Genomic DNA, 21,682 nt, shown 5'->3' with positions numbered 1-21,682 from the left:
TTCAGATGAATTCGAGACAAGCTAGCCCGTTTAGTTGAGCTGACTCATTTTGACAGCTTAAATTACATTGCCATTGTATTCCAATTCATGCCAACCAAACACTCCATTAATTGTTAGAGAATTTTAAAGAGACTAAACTTAAAGCAACCCATGAAAAGTTTTTTTTAGTAATTTTTTGACTTGGGTGGATGAGAGATAAGGTGAGGTCGAGGGGAGAAGAGAGAGAGAAAATTTTTATATTTGCATTAAAATTGATTTTTTTTTGTGGGACCCGTGTGTTAAAAAAAAAAGTTTATGCTTGGTGAGCGTTTGTTGCACCAAGTAAGCATAGTTGGCATGTGCAGTGCATGTGCCTATTGAAAGCATAAATAATTTGTTTGTTTGTTTGTTTTTTTTGGTCTACATCCTTGTTTTTTTTCCCATTTATAGCCATTAGAGATGCTCTTAACACTTTTTCTGATATTTTCACCGATTCTCGCCTAATAGTCACTAGGATAGGGACAAAATTTGGGAAATCAGAGGAAGAACTATTTTTTATTCCCGATAGAAGACAAGGACGGGATACCCATTTCCATCTCACCCTATTTATAATGGAAAATGATATATGTACTCCCATAGACCCACCAAGTGTATAAATTTTATTGGGTAAAGAAAAATGAATGAATAAAAATAGTGATCCGCTTTGTTGTTTAAATAAATTAAATGATGACATCTCAACAAGAAGTAAAAAAAATTAGAGTAGATGTAGCATTACTCATTATTATTATTATTATTATTATTATTATTATTATTATTATTATTATTGTTATTATTATGAATGACAAGGGAAACTTGTAGCCCTAGCCAGCAAATGAACACAAGGAGGTAAACCAGGTTAAGTTGTTCATAATTTTTTATTATTGTTTTGAAGAACGTAAATTATTTACAAAATATGAGATAGGCTGGCATTTAGTAATAGTGTATTTGTGTTTTAATTATTAGTATGAAGACTATTTGTATTTATATTTAACATTTGATTGTCATTTAATAAAAATTTAAATATTTTAAATTTTAAATTTTAATATTTGAATTTTTTTCCTTGAATATTAAATTATACTAGTTTAGTAGTTTTACACTTTTACACTTTTACTAGAGATAAACCCATGATAGAGCTGAGAATGAAAACTTCCCTCAAGAACAAAATGGAAAAAGATTCCATTTTCCTGACGGGGCTTCGAGGATGGGAGACTGGGGGAGTACGAGTACGCATACTCCTCATCCTATATATCCCATTGTCATTCATATATCATGGACAGAATCTTAATCATGGTGACACAGTCTCACACAAGTTTTCGCCTAAAATAAAAAGTTGTAATTTTTTAGTATTATTAACTCTATTACAATGCAATATATGTTCATAACTACTTTCTCAACCTACTGAAACACAAAAAGTCAATATCGCCTCCATTAAAGCTCGAACTCACCCCTTGCGTATGAGAATGTAATCGGGTGCCACTAGACCACAAGTCTTAAATTTATAGAATTATAGGTGGCAACCCACTTTTAGTCATTTTTATCAGAACATTCACATTTAGTCCTAGTATTATTGAGGCATAACTATTTTTTGTTCTCTATCAACAAAATAGTTTTAATGTCGTTAAGCACAAAACCATTTCGATCTTCAATTACATATTTTTTTTAAAAAAACAAACATAAAAATATAGCGGGGTCAACTCACTTTGTATAAAAATAATCAAAATGCCTTTGTATTTTAAGGACATTTCAATGATTTTGTTGACGAAGTACAAAAAATGGTCATGCCACAATAATATATACTAGAATCAAATGTGGATATTCTGATTTAAAAAAAAAAAGATTAAAAGTGGACTCCACTAAATGCTGTTGACTCTATTACATTGTAGTATCTGTTCACACCTCCACTAAGACTCGATTTCATTACCTCCTATATCTTATATGGGAGAGTCACTACATGCTATGTAAGCACAAGATTCTTGGCTAAAATTTGTATTTATATACACATATTTTGTACCGGAGTATGAACTTATTCCTTTTTTCATAATGTTGAGATTCATGTTATGTATGATGACATAAGTATTACCTGCATGCGCCAAAGAACATCGCTGCTGGGTTTGACTCGATACCGATTGTCCCAAAATTCACGACGCGCCGCTTCGACTTCGGCGCGTTCCTCCGGCGTTCCGGTGTTGGGGTCGAACACCCATGTCTGCCGGCCAACGTAGTCGTTGGTGCTGTACATATACGGCTCGTTTCCACCTTCTGCAATCCTAAGCCTCCACATGATGATGATTTTGTTCACTAACGTTGTTGCGGGCAACTGGTGATGATAGCTAATATATATATATATATATATATATATATATATATATATATATTAAATAGAGTAAGCCTACTCGGGAAGACGGAGAAAGGAGTACTCAAGTGACCCGGAGCCCCGAGGTAGAGTCCCATACTCCACCCGGGCAAGGCCAGATTTTAGGGCGTGCAAGACGTGCAACCGCACAGGGCCCCAAAATTTTGGGGCCCCTAGTCCAGCTCTGGCCTAATTGTTAGTATATGTATTAGTGATTATATTTGCTCAAAATTAGGTTTTTTTTTTTTTTTTTCATTTTTCTCTTTGCAATTTTTATTCAATTCGCAGTTTATTTATGCTTTGATAGAGCCTCACTTAGTTACTAGCATAGGGCCCCGCAAATCAAAAAATCGGCCATGCACCCGGGTGGCCCAAATTAAAAAATCCGATAAATAAAGGATAAAATAAGTAAATGAATAATAATATGAAAAGACAAAGAATATGTGTCACGGAGACAATTCTTGTATTAAGGGGTGCTGAGGTGCTCAACGGGGTGCCCGAGGAGTGCTCGGCCGGTGGCGGTCCAAGTTTGTTACGACCAACTCCCCTTTTTTAGGGAGGCGGTTACAACCAACACCCTTTTTTAGGGAGGCGGTTAGGGAGTTTAGCATGTATAAAATGCTTCCTTATCTCATTAAGACATTCCTATATATTCTTGTCCTAATCCATTAATCTATACTATATATAAAAATATTATCCTCCTCCCAAATTTTCCCACCCAAAATCATGGCATTTTAGTAAAATCAAATTAAGAATTAATTTAGTAAAATTATATGCCATAATCACGAGAATTATTTTAGTAAAGCCAAATATATATATGGTTATTTTATTAATTAACTATATATATATATATATATATATATATATATATATATATATATATATATATATATATATATATATATATATATATATATATATATANTATATATATTTCCATAAAATTTATTGCCATAATCCCAATAAAATTAAAACCTCTACTCCAATAGCATTCTTCCTAATTTTATTCCATAATACCACGAGAATTATTTTAGTAAAACCAAATATATATATATGGTTATTTTATTAATTAACCATTTATATATTTCCATAAAATTTATTGCCATAATCCCAATTTCTTTCATATAAGTTCCGAGCATGAGAGATTGCTCCCTCACAACTTCTGAACTCGGCAAAGTTGGCATTCGTTTCGTAGGTTCCCGATCACAACTCTGATGGATAAGCTCAAGACTCAAGAGTAAGTGAAAATCTTTTGATTTCTTTCTTTAGATTCATGGTTATGCTTTGTTGTTCTTCCTTTCATTGTTTAGTTTATGATTTCGTGTTAACAATTGTTTTGAAATTTTTTGTAATTCAATTTGGTGATGATATACCATTTCCTAGCGATAACGAAACCCCATCTAGCTCCTCTGAGAAAGCTACGGTGGTGCATGCACCAAGAATTGCATCGACCTACTTGAATCGGTTGAAAAAGATGATTTTTTATGCGCAGTCGCCGGCACCGGTAAATCGTAAACATTCACCGGTGTCATCTAGGGTAAATGAGAGGGCTTAGCGGAGGAAGAGGAGAAAGAGCATACCATATTCTTCCCCGCAAGTGAAGTTGAAGAAATATTTTGTTGACTACGAGAGAGTGGATTGGAAAAAGGTAAACGTGATTCAAGGCCTTGAATTATATATTGGGGTTTTTGGGTGTAGAATAACTGATGAAGATTGTTGAGTGCCTTTACCACCAGTATCAGCAATTAGATCAGGAAGGGCAATGGATGAGGAGCAAATGGCGTGCAAAGGTTCAATTCAGTTGTTGTTACAATTATGCAGTGTGTAAAATTACATATTTTTCTATCTCTAAAAGTTATTCTTTTATTGAGAAGTTTCTATGTATTTTCCTTTTTAATTTGGTTTGGTTGTTGTTATAAATATGTTGTATTAAAATTACTTGCTATTTCTATCCCTTAGTTGTGTTTCTTTTGAAAAGTTTATCTTACACTCTTGCATATTATTATGGTTTTGGGATAAGATAAAAATAATAATCCGGCCTCTTGGTATAAAGAAATGGATCTATTGCATGAATAATAATAATATAAAATTTATACATTGATATAATACTGCTGTTGTTAAGATAATAATAATAATAATAATAATAATAATAATAATAATAATACTAAATAATTCAGAATTCTTAATATAATTTCCGAATATAACTTTTCTAATATAATTTTTCTAATATAATTTTCCTAATATTAATAATAATCCAAAATGCTTAATATAAGTTCCTAATTAAATTTTTCTATTAAATATGTTTATAACGGTAATTACAAATATAGTATTACGAAAAATTAGGATACTAGCTAATCAATTTTCTAATATAATTTCTTTTGTCATATTTTAATTTTTTAGTATTATATATCATATTTTAATTAATTGATACTTTTCCTAATATATCTTAAGGCTTCATCAATTTTTTATAATGTTGATCCATATGTTAATCTGTTTATTTAGGTAATATATACAGGTAATTACCATACCATCTAAATAACCCGTGGTAATTACCAATTGTATTTAACATCTAAATTTATTATGGTATAATTAAACATTGAGAATTCCTTCCTATGATGATTTTATTTTCACTTCAAATAATATCAATTGCCCATTCACTTCCTTTTATTACTTTTGAAAAATTATAGAAATAAATGAATTAATATTTTCCGTTATTTAAATTTTATATTTTTATATAATCAATTAAGGAAATTGATAATACACCTATTAAGTCCATCATAATTAAAGGATATTTAAAAAATTATGATAATTGTTCCAATTCACAGATTATTACGCTAATTCACAAATTATTGTGTCCATACAATTATGCAAATTATTCAAATTCACAGATTATTACACATAAAGTTATGCTAATAGTTACTTTTGAATAAAATCTTTAACTATAGTAATTAAGAAATTAATTCACACATTATACTTTTATTAAACTGTTTTTATACTTGCCAAAATATAGCTTGCCATACTATAGATTTTATGTAATCAATTAAGGAATTGAAATTAGTGGTATACATATTACGACATAATTAAAGGAGATTAAAGGTACACATATTACATCAATAATTAAACAAAATTAAATTTACAAGTATTATCTATGCTATCTATACTATATATAAAAGTGAAATCCCCCTATTTCATTTTTCCCGCCCAAGCTTTTGTAGTCAATTAATTAAATATTTTATTGGTCAAATAATTAATAAAGCTTATTTGGTAAGAAAATGTAAAATGGAAATTAACTAATATCTATTAATTGGTAATATCGTTGTTATATTCACGTATCAACACTATTAATAAAAGTAAAATCATTTATCGGAAAAGGAAAATGATATTACTAATTGACTAAAAATTATTTTAAAACTTTAATAAAAAATAATTATACTTTCCTTTTGAAAACTTTAAGTTATTTAAACTTTAAAAAAATTAATTTGACATGGGTTGTTAGATTTTTATAATAATCAAAATTAATTCATTCAAATATGCAGGAGGAAGATAAAACTAAATGCAATATGGTGAAAATGAATATACTTAAAAGTATAAAAGTATAATTACACATATATAAGTGTAATTGACTAATAATAATTAGCTAATAATTATTATGGTAATTAAGCTAAACATTGATCGTTGAATTTATTTTTATAATAACCATAATTAAATTATTTTCTCATTTTTCCCATATTTATTTTAGTAATAATATAATTACATAAGTCATATTACTTATAGATCTTCTTAAGATAATTGTAGACAAACAAATCATATATTATTCAATTAATTGAGTAATACTTTTGCACTAATCTTATAATAAAATAAATGTACACGTTCAATATTAGAATTTTTTATAATTTCATCTTTATTTTTTTTATCTCAATATATAATTAAAAAAATTATCCATGCATCGCACGGGTAATTGGACAATTATTTGTTATAATTCAAGCAAGAAAAACATCATAAAACATAATCGATCCAACCAATTTCATCAATTGCGCTATATAATATTCAATGTTATAATTTATATAATTGTATATCGATATAAATATTCTTAAAATATTATAACAAATCCATTCCGTCCAACGCACGGGCGAAAATACTAGTTCTTGTAATAGCAATTACACAACATCTTAATACAAGAATTGTCTCTGCGACACATACTCTTTGTCTTTTCATATTATTATTCATTTACTTATTTTATCCTTTATTTATCGGGTTTGTTAATTCGGGCAACCCGTCTTAATTAAGTCCATTGTTGGTGTTTTCATTGAGAGCGAGATGTCAGGCTCGAGCGTGCTATTTTTCTGCTAACTATGACAATGTCGAGATCTAACACTCGTACACACGAATGGTTCTCGTGACACCCAGGTCACCCAGAGCAAGAACGACCTCAACGGAACCGCTGTATAAGGTCGATATGTCGGCTCTCGCCACTCCCTTTCGACCCCGCGCTTCCAAGAAGGGGTGACCCAACAAGTTGCTGCCCTATTGACTCATCTCATGGAGGGGCTCCAGGGAGGTATCCGAGCCCCCTAGCTCGGCCCAGGGGCCTCTCGAGGAGTGTCGACCACCACATTAACCCCCCCAGGGAGCGTGGTGGGCCAAGTACCAGACATACCCGAGCCCCAAAGACCCTAGCTGAGGGGAAGGTAATCTTACCCCGACCATCCGATAGGCGGGGAGGAGGCAAGGTTAACCGAGACAAGCATGGACATCAAGAAACGAGTAGGGGACGACCGACTCGATCCAAGTCCGCCTTGGAACGGTTGAGCACCTGTACACCGGCTAAGGCCGAGGCCGACCGCGAACGACCCCCAAGTCAAGGAATCATTCTCACGAAGGTCGCTAGGCCGTGGGCTTTGAGCCCCGTCGCGACGTGCACAAGTCTCTCGGGTGGAGCGGTCAAGGAAATCTAGTGACTTAGCCCCAAACTCTCACCTTGATGAGGTCGAGTAGCTCCGGAAGAGAGTGGACGAGCTCTAAGAGGGGGTGGTTGTGCTCCAACAAGCTACCACCTTGTGGAGGGGGCTCCAAGGAGGTGTTCCAACCCCTAGCTTGACCCCAAGGCCTGTCGAGGGGCGCCTACACTTACCCCACCCCGTCTCAAGGGGACGTGATAAGTCGAGCACCTGGCTTCCCCGAGCCCTAGGAACTCATGGTGAGGCGAGGTCAACTCACCACAACCCTAGGATAGATGAAGAAAGGGTAGTGCTAGCCGAAATAGACGAGATCAGCCCCGATTGTCGAACGTCTAGCCCCAGGACTCCAAGACGAAGTGGTCATAATCCAAAAATCCGCGACCTCGCCAAACCACCTTATCGAGGGGCTCCAAGGAGTAGTACAACCACTTGAACTTGGCACGGGGTGCCATAGGGGGTCGTGTAAAGGTGATCGACAGTCGACCCTCACCCGACCCCTCCAAGACCGAACGAGATGTTGGAGACCCAACTTCCACGAGAGCAAGGAGGCCAAGCTCGGCCACCACGGGCGTAAGGAGTCCGAGCTCAACCGCTAGGAGCACAAGGAGCTCGAGCTTGGCTACCATAGCACAAAGAGCCCTAGTCCGACTGCCATGAGGACGAGGAACCCAAGCTCGTCCACCATGGACCCCCGAGGAGCCTAGGCTGTGACTAGCAAATTATTCGTCTAAATGCGTGAGAACCCGAGCCCCATCATGAGGCCTAGGACCCTTCAACGAATCATTAGAAAGAGTATAACAAATCTGGAGAACCAAGGGGCAAGTTGCACCCCCGGGAGTCTCGAACTAATATTGCTGTTCTAGAAAGGTGCACCTGGCGACCCCACCCCGAAAGCCCGAAGCTATTTTTTTTTAAATGTAAATAGGAGGGCTTGACCCCAAGCATCGACATATGTTCTCCCTAGTCGAATTTGCCAAAATTGCCTAGCACAAGGTAAAGTAATCAACCCATGGTTGCGGTCGTGCGCGCCGACCCCGACCTTGGCATTGCCTAACGGTAGTATAGGGGGGACACCCTCCCTCACTACCTAACGGAAGAACCTATTATACATACAAAATTCAGGTTCATAATGCACATAATTATATAGTTGAGGACATATAAAGACTTAACACACACACACACACACACACACATATATATAATACACATACACATTATAGAATTGAAATTCATAATGTACAGAATTATATAGATGAAGACGCATAAATTCATATAGCATAATACACATGCTCTCTATGTACTTATTTTAAAATATTGTGTTTATGTGTATGTGTGTTATATTAAATTATTAAGTGTTTATGTGTCTTAAGTTATATAATTCTGTACACTATAAACATGAATCATGTCTGATGCACCTTATGAAGTCAAATTCTGTATATTGGACCAGTGCCACAATATAAATTACCATAAATGTTTTGGTAGGACAAATTCTTTAATTTGTTATTTAAAGCTAGCCAGACCAAATTAAAGATTATGTCCGGGTAGGAAACTATAGACGTGACAGATTAGAACGGAAAATTGTTGTCATGTCACGATCTTAACTAGATTCGTGCCATTTTTAAAATTTTGTTTACAAGTAGTGAAAAAAATGATATTGCTGAGTGGGAGAAAATTATGGATGAAAGCAAGTTATGGACACCCTGGGGCAAATAATTTTCTTTATATAGATTGAAACCAAAGCTCATAGTGGGAATCTTGTGAGGATAGTAATAGCCATTTCTTAACCATTTTTACCCCTTTGAATATAGTTTCATCATATCTCTTTGGTAGATATTTTTATAAAGCATCCACCAATTATTGGCTCTTTACAATTTATATTGTCGATAAGAATTCACGTAGCATTATAGACCCTAAATCAAAACGCCGTCATTTTGATATTCAAATTTTAATAGATTCTGTAATTTCATGTTTCTCATGTTTCCTCACAAATCTTAATTTATTCTAGGTATATAATCAATACTCTTAAAGTACAGAATTTCATGACATGAGACACAAAACCTCGCAACACAAGACACATACACATGTTATATAAATCTGATTTATGTAGATAATATATATTCTATAGACACATAATAATTTCATAATACAAGACATAAATTTGTAAAATAAGATACATAATATGTTGTGTGTTGCACAACTACTAATCTATTTCAAGTACAGAATTCATACCCTTAAGGTACAGAATTCCACAACAAGAGACACATAAACGCATAACACAAGACGCATACACATGTTTTATATTTACTTTAGTTCAGGCACAAAATCAATATTCTTAAGGTACATAATTCATAACATAAGACACAAAAACGCATAACACAAGACACAAAAACGCATAGCACAAGACAAAAAAGCACATGTTATATTTACTTTATTCCTGGTACAGAATCCATACGCTTAATGTATAGAATTGCATAACATGAGACACACGAACGCATAACACAAGACACACACACATGCTTTACTGTTTAAAAAAAACCTTGTAATATAAATTAAACAACAAACCGTCGCCGTCAAAAAATAAATTCAAAACTACATCATTTAGGACCAGGATCTACGGTATAATGATTGTTATTGCCTTTGGCCTAATCTATGCAATGTGAAAAGTTAAAGGGTCTTTAATTTTCTGTTTCCTACTCAACAAATTAACCAAACTAACAGAAAAAGGGACAAATTAAACTAAAGAATTGAATATATGCTAAAAACCTTGTGGTCTAGTAGCACCCGGTGTCTCGATTTACACCCCCACATGGATGATGAGAGTGGGTTCGAGCCTTAGTGGAGGCATTTGTTGACTCTTTATGCTTCAGTAGGTTAGGTTGAAAAAGTAAGTAGTACTCAAAAAAAAAATACTACCAATAGTCCTTTAAAATAATATTATCGACACACACACACACACACACACATATATATATATATATATATATATATATATATATATTTATTTATTTATAATGGTCATAAAATAAAAATGTTTAGAATTTTTCACCAACAAGTATACTTGAAACAATTAACGAATATAAATACTCGCGTCGTAATTAAAAAAGACAATACACCATATTCTCGTAATTATGCGTACAAAATGAAGATTTAATATTAGAGCTATTTGTTTTTAATTTAACCAACAGATTAAAATGGAAGAAAATTTTTCAATCAAAAACCTTGCTTCCATCATTTTCATGGTTGTTCATACATGGCCGATTAAAAGTCTTCACTTTTCATTAATCGATCAAACATTTTGTTTAGGACATAACTGAAGGCCGTCACCATTGAATAAATATAATTAATCAAGTACTAATTACGAACATTAATCATGAGTTTTTATTTAGGGTGTGTTCGGTTCGCACATGGGAATCCAAATTGGAATGGAAATCAAATACTTGGTAATATTATGAGTTTTGGTGAAAGTATTTTACATGTTTGGTAGGATGGTAGAATTGGAATGATTACCAATATTGATGTTTGGCTATGTACTTATTATGTATGACTCTATAATGGGAATAAATGTTTTAAAAATGCAAAAACAAAAACTTAAAACAATTGATCCTAAGATGAAATGATACATTTTTTAATTAGGGAATGAGGTCTTTAATTGAAAGGGGAATCAAATCCAATAGTTGTGTTTTAAAAAGTTGACAACCAAACACTAACTATGATTTTGATTATCATTCCTAGTGTGTAAACCCTTGAAACAAGCACACCCTTAATTTGTTCATTTATGTGATTTGTCACGTCCATTTTGTTTTTATATTTATTAACTTAATGTTTATTAATGTTTGAAATTAATTATATTGTCATATAATTCTCTAAAAAAAGTGATCACAATCATATTAATCGATCAATTTGAAGATAATATCCCTAGATTTAACATCTATTTAACAGAAATTTTAACGGGAGACTATTTGTGATCAAAAATGAAAGTCAAGGTACATATTTTGGTTGAATTGAAAGTCAAGTACTAAAAGGGGTACTAGTGCAATAGTCAGAGGACCATTTGTGGTATTAACTCAATAATATAATTGAGTTTTTTTTTATCAAAATGGTCCATCGACTATTGCTTATTCTCAACTTTGCATTTCGACTTTCAATTGCACCAAATGTGGTCCATCGATTTTCAAAAACTCACCAATTCAATCCTCCGTTACATATTTCATCTAATTAGTGTTAAAATGGAGGGTATTTTCATCCGTTCACCTATTGTACGCCTAATATACATTGAGAAATAGTCGAGGGACCATTTTGAGAAAAACTCTTTTATTTATTTCATTTTTGTTTATTTTCATTTTTTAGACTCTATCAAATTAAAATGTTTATAGATTTTTTTCTCACAAATATAAATAGTTAAAATCTCGCAATCCAACCTCAAAATTTGTAACTTTCTCTATACATACTTTTTCTCTCTATCTAAACATACAAACGTTTCCTCTATTCCTATCAAGTTTTACGAAAAGTTTCGTAAATTTCATAAATAGGCATATACTTTTTATTTTTATCTTTTTATGTTCATAGACAATCAATCATTATACTATGTATAACATTAAATATTATTTTTATCATTAAAAATAGTATTCTTATTTTTTCGAGCTTAGACACCCAAAGAGTGCAAAATGTAGGAAAAATGTTGGACTGAAAGGCAAGTTTTTTTCAGTAAACTTCTCGGCTAAGTCGAAAAGTAAAATCTCGTTTATGACCGGAAGGTAAGTTTACTTCTTAGTCACACGGCCGATGGCGCACTTCTAGGCGAGATAGGTGCTTCTGACACTTCTCGAAACTAAGAAGTACGCTTCACCTCTTGGTCAATGACAAACTGTTGGAAAACCTAACAAACCAAATGCAAAAATAATTAGCATAAAACAGACAATCCTAAATCTAAAGCCTCACCCTTTACAACAATTACAATTTCTTGCCATTTTGAAGTTAGTTTGTATTTTATATATGAATATTAATAAAATTAAATTTGAAAGCGAAACATTTTTACCTATGTAAAAAAAAATAATGTTATTTTCAACGATATAAATAATATTTAATGTGATACATAGTAATTGATTGTCTATTAAACTTTTAGTATGATTACATATATCACTACAAGAAATTATTTCACATTTAGTGATAACACAAATTGTCACCAAAACTATCGATTTTGGTCACTAATAAAATTAGTGACCAATTTTTGAAGTCATCACATGTTGTCACTATATTCTCTGTCACTATTACAATAGTGACGACTTTTGAAAATTTGTCAAAATTACTCAGGACTTTTGTGATAATTTTTTTTTTTGAAAGCTTGTGACAATGTATACTTACACTAAAAATACTATTTGAGTGATAATAACCATGGAGCTTAACCATGGAGTTTTTTGGTTATCTGGTTGTCATATCCTTCTTAAAGCCAATTAGTGATAAGTATGAGCTCTTTTAACATTTGTATTAGAATAAATTGAAAAAATTTGACTTGTGGAATTGTTTCTTAGATAACTTTCGTAAATGATAATAAACTTATATTTCACAAAAAGAAAGTTAATGAATGAGCGATTACAAAAAGTATTTTCAATTCACAATTACATTTATTTTAAGAATCACTAACTAGTTGCATTTTAATTGACCATAATATTTAATATCTAGTTCACATACACCAAATTACTTTGGCACCAACTTGAATGCAATTTTAGTGGCAAATATTGATTACAACATAACTTCCCACAATATTTATCTATTTGATTTTCGTGACAAAGTCATTATTACAAATAATTACTCGTCACAATTATCATAACATTAATGACAAAACTTGAATTCAACACAATTATTGTCACAATTTAGTAACTTTTGTTAGAAAATTATACAACGTCACAAATTAAATATTTGTAACAATTTCATCACAAAAAATGTCAATATGAGTGAATAATTTTTCCTTTCAATCGTATCTTATTTCTAATTATACTAACTAATTGTATTTTTATTGACAAAAAGAATTGTCACAGATATATAAAACAAAGTGACCAACAACTATTTGTCACAAAAAAAAATACCAAAATTTGTGTCCACATTATATTTTGTCACAATCCAATTACATTCGTTCCTACCATAGTTATAATTCTGCCAGAATGTGCATACATTTAGTGATAACTTAGGTTACGACACTATCATTCTAGTAATAGTGACACCTTATTTGTAACAAATACTTAGGGTGTGTTTGGTTCGCACATGGGAATCGAAATCGGTATGACTATCAAATACTTGGTAAAGGTAATGGGTTTTGAAGAAAGTATTTTGCATGTTTGGTAGTAGAGTGGAATGTGAATGATTATTAATAGTTGGGCAAGAAAGGAGGAAGGGAAATGAAACTTTTATTTCATTGGGGTATGAGTTTTTCAATTAATGGGTATTCCAAACCCATAGTAGTACTCTAAAAACCTATCAACCAAACAATAACAATCACTTTGATACCCATACCTTATGCCTAAATCCAACAACCAAACACATCCTTAGTTGTCACAATTACCATACTATCTGTGACAAAAACAAAATAGTTATTACAATTATCATAAACTATAGTATTGAACTACTTTTTAGTCACAAAAAGAGTATTAGTTGTGACTAAATTATGAAGTGTTACAAAAGATTTACCACTAAATGTCTTAATTCTTGTAGTGTGTCTGTGTGTATGTGTGTGTGTGCGCGCGCGTGCGTATATATAAACATAATAAAATAAAAAGTATATGAGTATTTATGAAAGTTACGAATTGATAGGGATAGAGAAAAAGTTTGTATGTTTAGCTAGAGGAAGTTTTTGAAAGGATGGACCACATTTGGTGCAATTGAAAGTTGAAATGCAAAATTGAGAATGAGCAATAGTCAAGGGACCATTTGAAAAATAAAAGACTCAATATAATATTATGAGTTGCTTCTAAGTTCTAATGTTTGAAAATTAATTTATACGGTATTCTTGGACCTCATATTAAAAAAAAAAAGAAGACTAATACATTAATTTTTTTATTTACTCGTAGTCACTATCTGAAGGTACACTCTAGTTAATGTTAATTATAAGATAGTAGAATAGACATTATTATGGTCGAGTGTCATGTCGCTTAAGGTGGATATAATATCAATTATAAGTCTATTTAAACGGAATAATATTTAATTACCACAAATCTTGTTGTTTTTGGGATGTCTACATAGTAGAATACAGAACAAAAAGAAAATTAGCCAGAGTTGTGGGCATGCCGGAGTGATTATCGGGTCTGCCTCACAAAAAAAAAAAAAAAAGAAGTATCTAATTTTCTTGAAAAAGTTTGTATATTTACCGTCTTTAGTATATGGGCAGATATGAGAAACTGTGAATCCAAAAGCATACCCATTGACTGATGCCCAGTTGAGAGTAAGAATCGTGGTTCTTGTTCAATAAGTTTGTCATTATAAACAACTCAAGGGTGGTAATGAAGGTTTAATTTGTGCCCAGTTGAGAGTAACAATCGTGGTTCTTGTTTAATAACTTTGTCATTATAAACAACTCATCAAGGGTGGTAATGAAGGTTTAATTTGTCCCAATATGCATGCCAATATGGTTATATGAAACTTGAATTTAATTAGTTGGGTTTTCATGTGTTTGTTTTTCTTGTTTGATCCTTAAACTTTGTTCAATGCTTTGTTTTTGTTTCGATAGTGAGAAAAACAAATAATTAGAAGATAAGAGTTGTGGGCATGCTGGAGTGGTTATTGGCATGACTAGAAATCATGTTGATTTTGCCCATCATGTGGGCTTTGCCCGCGCAACCTCGCAGGACCATGAAGTAGAAAACTTAATAAGGAAAGAAAAATTGTGAACTGTTAAAATCTACTATATACTAATAAGAGCCAAAGAGAATTAGGCCTAAAATGAGTAGAAAAATGGTTGTCAAATTATTTAATCAAATGGATGGTTCAGATGAATTATTTAATCAAATAGAGATTACCTAGGGGTGTGTTTGGTTGGTGGGTTTAGGCATAAGGAATGGGTATAAAAGTGATTGTTAGTGTTTGGTTGATAGGTTTTGAGAATGCTATTATGGGTTTGGAATACCTTATTAATGAGAAAATCCATACCCTTATTAAATAAGAGTTTCATTTTCCTTCCTCCTTTCTTCCCCAACTATTAATATCATTCACATTCCACAAAACTACCAAACATGCTAAATACTTTCACCAAAACCCATTACCTTTACCAAGTATTTGATACCCATTCTGATTCCGATTCCACGTGCGAACCAAACGCACCCATTTAACCTTACTTTTATGATTATCCGTTAAATTTTTCGTTCAATATTCTTTGATCTTCTCCGTTAATATTCCGTTAACTTTTAACTTACCCATTAACAGGGCGTTTGGTTGGAGGGGAGGAATTAAGTGGGAAAGGAATTGCAATTCCATGGGAAAAGAATAACGTGGGAATAAAGTGAGAGTTTAAATTCCAGTGTTTGGTTGGAAGGAATAAAATTACTAGGAATTTCAATTCCAATGTTTGGTATACATGGGAATTGAAAGGGAATAAGTAGTATAAAGTCTAAAATGCCCATTGTTGTTATTATTATTATTAAATGACAAGTACACAAAAAATATACTCCGTAACATATTAAATTCAAATACCACTCATATACCGTATCTCTTGAACTAGACATATTGTAAAAAATATTTGAGAGTTTTGAGAAATCATACTTGATTAAGGTTGACCTAGAATTATTATTGCTTGCTCAGAAACGTATTTCTTGTTGATAGTTGTCGAAGATAATACACGGTATTAACTAAAAGAGAAGGTCAGACATCAATTTTAGGTTAAAAAAGAGATGAGTAATTTTGTCTCAGGAGTATCCTTTTTAAATCCTAAAATCCATGGAATTAAAATCCCAAGAGGGGCATGGGATTCTAATTCCATGAAAATGAGGGAATTGCAATTCCGCGGAATTGCAATTCCCTCCAACCAAACGAAGGAATTTAGTTACCTTCGGAATTAGGTGGGAATTAAGTGGGAATGGAATTTAAATTCCCTCAAACCAAACGTCCTGTAATTTCTATAAGAAAGATCTTAGGTTCGAACCTCATCTCAATCAAATTTGACATAATTAAGTTTCCCACTCTATTTTACTCTTATTAAATTAAATAAATTAGTAGTTACAACAAAAAATGATACATATGTATTTCTTTAATTTAGAATTATGTGTCTACAATACCTTTATTTGAAAAAATTATTCATTATCAAAAAATTAAATTAAATAAGAGAAATAATTTCATTAGTTATACTGTCTTTATTTTCTCTCATGCAAAGATTCTTTACATTCAAATTTATCAATTGATATTCATTACATTGTCCATTATCTTATTTTTACAATATATTGTAATTAAATATCAAAGTTATAGTACAAAATAATGTTATATATTTATTTACCAAGTATTTTATTAATACTATGAAATTTTTTTTAAATAATTTGAAGCTAATTATATTAACTACTTGGGGATTGGTTGACAAAGAGAGTACTCAAATAATAACCCAACAAATTGAAGCGGAATCACTCTATTTTACTCTTATTGAATTAAATAAATAAGTAGTTACACCAAAAAATGATACATATGTATTTCTTTAATACCATGAAAAAAAATAAAAAAGAATAGTTTGAAACCAATCATATTAACTACTTGGGGATTTGTTGATAATGAAAGTAATCAAATAACCCATTACTCAGCAAATTGAAGCGAGAAACTATCTTTTAATATCTTTAGAACACATATTTTAAATTTTCAAATTTTTATTAATTTATTTAATCTTTTTTTTTTTTGTAAACTAGGGATTTCTTTATCCACAATAACTCATTCAACAATAATGGTTGAACCAAATGAACCCCAAGCAGAACACCTAAAGGATAGTCCATAGCTCCTATATCATAATCTCATTGCATGACGTTGTCATCTATGCTACCAACAATATCCGAATTGCAAATAACACACTACCAACAAAAAGGAAGAGAACAAATAGTAAAGATGAAGACAATGACAATGTTATTCAAAAGAGAATTAAGAACACTTAGAAAAATTCAAATTAAAAGTAATATTTATTTAGACTATCATTTTTAGACCAAATATTTAGACTATCAATTTTACAAAGTTGCAAACATTTATTTTAGTAATAAGGAAAAACGACACTTTTGGCCCCTGAATTGTTTTACTTTTGTAAATTTGGTTCCTGTCTATTGATTTGAACAAACTTAATCCTTCAATTGTCTATAATATGTCAATTTTAGTCCCTGAATTTATATAATTACAAATTCTATTAATAAGTCTATTTTCATGAGGTTACATTTCTCAATTACTCTCCACTATTAAAGCTTCATTCCATATTCATTGCCTAAATTCCTCACAACCTTTTTTTTTTTTTTGAGAAAAAAAAAATCCTCACAACCTTTATGTACATTAAATTTGAAAGCACAAATAAAGGAAGCACATATATCACTTTCGATGATCCTTCATTATAGATATTGTTGTAACTACAAATACAAGACGGATCCTTGATTAAATTTGAACTTTACATTTGCTGCTATTATGGCGTCCATGTCTTTTTTTTTTCCTGGTTGAATTTTACAGTTTTAGCATATATTTTGTTGGTTACGTAGTTCATTTCTCCTTTCTTTGCCATCTTCAATTTTGTTATCCCTTTCAATTTGCATAGATTATGTAAATGATTTCCTACTTCTCATGCTATCAACTTCTTCAGTTTGAAATTTCATGAGACTGATCTCATAACCACCTCTGTTCATAATACTTATCCATCATTTTTACAATTTGACGAAGACTGCATTAAGGTGAGAAAATGAAACTTTAACTTAATTGACAAATATAACCTCATGAAAAATAGGCTTATTAATAAAATTGTAAGTATATAAATCCAAGGACTAAATGTGACACACTATTGACAATTGAAGGATTAAGTTTGTTCAAATCAATTGATAGGGACCAAATTGACAAGAGTAAAACAATTCAGGGTCAAAAGTGTCATTTTCCCTAGTAATAATTATAATAAATTTTCTATATTATCTTGGATTCATATACTTTGAATTGATATTTAAATAAAAAAATTCGACATTCAATTACCCACGTATAAACTTCTCCTATATAATCTTGCATTGATATACTTTCAAATATTTATTTAAATATAAACATTGACATTAACCCATTCGCGCAATGTGCGTATAAAACTAGTATAAAATAAACCCTCAACAACAAGAACTCAATACTATTGATACACTTCTAATTTTTTACTAAAAAATAAAATAAAATTTATACACTTCTAATTTCAACAAAATTTCTTTAAATTCAAGAAATCAATTCACCAGAAAATCAATTTGCACATCTTAAAATAGATCCAAATGGTTAAAATTATCCTCCACCGTACCGTCTGATTCACCGGAGTTCGCGCATCCATCCACTGCCGTTGCTGACCGACGAAGTCTTCTTGGAACATCCGGTCAACATAGCTATTGGAATCGTGCTACAATTGGTCGACGTAGGGGTGTAAATGAGCCGAGCAGTTCGCGAGCTGCTCGCGAGCCGCTCGGTCAAAGCTAGGCTCGAGCTCGATCAAATTCGAGCTCTAATGTCTTTGGCTCGTGGCTCGTCGAGCCGCTCGCGAGCCATATATATATATATATATATATATATATATATATATATATATATATATATATTTATTTATTTATTTATTTATTTATATTTATATATATAATATAATATATACATATAAAATTATAGTTTATTTTTAATTGAAACATGAATTTAAAATCAAACAGGTTAAATTTGAGCTCAAAATCGAACTCGAACTCGAATTTAACCCTGATCTCGAGCTGGAGCTCGAGTTCGAACAATCGTGCTGCTCGAGCAGAACTCGAGCAGCTCGAAAATTGGCGAGCTCGAGCTCGAGCATCAATTCTTGAGTTCGATCGAGCTCAAGCTCGAACTCGAGCCGAGCCTTCCTTAACGAGCTCGAGCTCAAACCACCCTATGCTCCCGAGCTCGGCTCGTTTACACCCCTAGGTCAACAATTTTGAATCCGCTGCTGCTGCGCCGTATGGTCTGCAGGGAAGAAACAAACACAAATGTTTTAATTTGTTTTGTCTTTTTGCTAAGAATTGGACCATGATTTTATGGGTTTAGGGTTCAAATAAAATTAAAGAATTAGGCTACGAGATTGTTGGGCTCAAAAAATTATTAACTAGCTATTATTATAAAACACCTATTTAACTAATTAATTATTAAACTCTAAAAATAAATAATTATTATATAATTGTAAATAATTATTGCAAAAATATTATTAAGATGTACATAAAATAAGAGTGTAAAATATGCCTATCAATGGCCCAATAGGCCCAAGCCCCTTCACCTCTTATTTTCATTTGTTCTACAACCACCGCAAATTTTACTGTAGATCGCAGTCTACAATGCAAGGTAGTTCATGCATCAAAACGACGTTGTTTTGATTCAAGAAAAGAAATGGTAAAAACTGTTCCGTTCCACGCTGTTAACTCTGTGTGTATGACATATTCAGTTTCATTTTATATACAAATATACAATGTAGTTCTCTTTCAACACAACTACAGTTTCTTTTCGATATAACTACAGTTTCATTCAACATTATACACTCAAATATGTGAAACTGTTATTCAATTTCCTTTTAACACAACTACAATTTCATTTATAATACACTGCAGTTTTCTTTCAACACAACTACAGTATCATTTCGATATAATTATAGTTTCATTCATTGGACAATATACACTCAAATATGTGAAACTATTATTTAGTTTCATTTTATATACACTGCAGTTTCCTTTCAACACAACTACAATTTTATTTGATAATACAAAAATAAATGTGAAGCAGTATCATTTGAGATGACTTGTAGTTGCATTTATGGAACTCCGTAAAGATTTGATAGCAGTCATTTCTTTACGTAAAGAAATGATGTCGTTTTTAGACCATGGTCCACGATATAACAGCTGTATAACCACATGTCCAAAGTTCTGAAATTTATATCATGGACCAGGACCTACATAGCATTATGGGCCATGGATCGAAACGACGAGATACATAATTCATACTTATAAGAAGGTTTAGAATTTCATAACACAAAACACAAAAAATCAAAACACAAGACAAATACACATGTTATATATTCACTTATTTTTCAAATATGATTTAGGTATATAGTTTGTGTTTAGAGGCCATAAATTTCACAACACAAGACACAAAAATTCATAACATAAGACGGAATTACTAATTTATTCAAGGTACAGAATTCATACTCATAAGGTACAAAATTTCATAACGCAAGATACAAAAAGTCAAAACACAAACACATTAACTAGAGTCCATAGTGCAGTGTGAACCTTGGTCCATGGTATAACTATTGAATAGGGCAAATTATTCTGTTGACCCAAGTCTACCTTGCAAGACAAATTCAAATTCAAAATACACAATTTACATACTTAATGCTCACAATTTATATACTGAATATTCACAATTCTAAGTCTCTTAAAATTAAATTTGTAAGTCTGTTAAAAATGGATAATATTTAATTAGCACCAATGTTGTTTTAGGGATGTTTATAAATTATAATAGTAAAATAGGAAACAAAATAAATAGTGATCAGAAGTGTGGGCGTGCCGGAGTGGTTATCGGGCATGACTAGAAATCATGTGGGCTTTGCCCGCGCAGGTTCGAATCCTGCCGCCCACGAATTTTTCTACACTTAATTCGAATACGACGTCGTACTACACACTAACTTTCATTCTCAAAATAACTACGACGTCGTACTAGACACTTCCTTCAATTCTTGAACCCCCATTTGGTTGTTTCATTCTCAAAATAACGCAAGAATTTCTGCCTTCCTTTCGGCTTTCATCTGCCTCATGAAAAAATTAGTAATCTCTCCATTCCAATTAGAATATAAAAATATTTATAATAATATTAAATATAACTTTATTTATTAAAAATTAAAAAAGGATAAATACGTAATAATTTCTTGGCGGGGGAAGATGNGGGGGGGGGGGGGGGGGGGGGCGGAGTTGAGGGTCAAAGTTGATCTGCACACAAAATAATGAAACAAAATGTGGTCCGAACAAATGAACAATAATGAGAAATTGAAAATGCAAACCTTTTCTATAATATTAGGATCTAAATATGGAAGTCATATTTCAAAACCGTAATAAATTAACTGGTTTCCGGCGGAAAATGACGTATACCAAAATTTGGCATAAGTTTCCGCCAAAATGCCTTCATT

At 31.9% G+C, this 21,682-nt stretch overlaps 1 non-coding gene across 1 annotated transcript; it reads left to right on the top strand.

Moving 5' to 3' along the window:
- The first annotated feature begins 21,056 nt into the window (after positions 1-21,056).
- TRNAS-AGA lies at positions 21,057-21,138 on the top strand. Its single transcript has one exon. It is a non-coding gene; the product is annotated as a tRNA-Ser (tRNA).
- Positions 21,139-21,682: the final 544 nt, after the last annotated feature.

This window comes from Ipomoea triloba, chromosome 13, assembly GCF_003576645.1.
Source record: "Ipomoea triloba cultivar NCNSP0323 chromosome 13, ASM357664v1".
Taxonomy (NCBI): domain Eukaryota; kingdom Viridiplantae; phylum Streptophyta; class Magnoliopsida; order Solanales; family Convolvulaceae; genus Ipomoea; species Ipomoea triloba.
The sequence above is the reverse complement of the archived record's forward strand: the minus strand, read 5'-3'. Positions and strand labels throughout refer to the sequence as shown.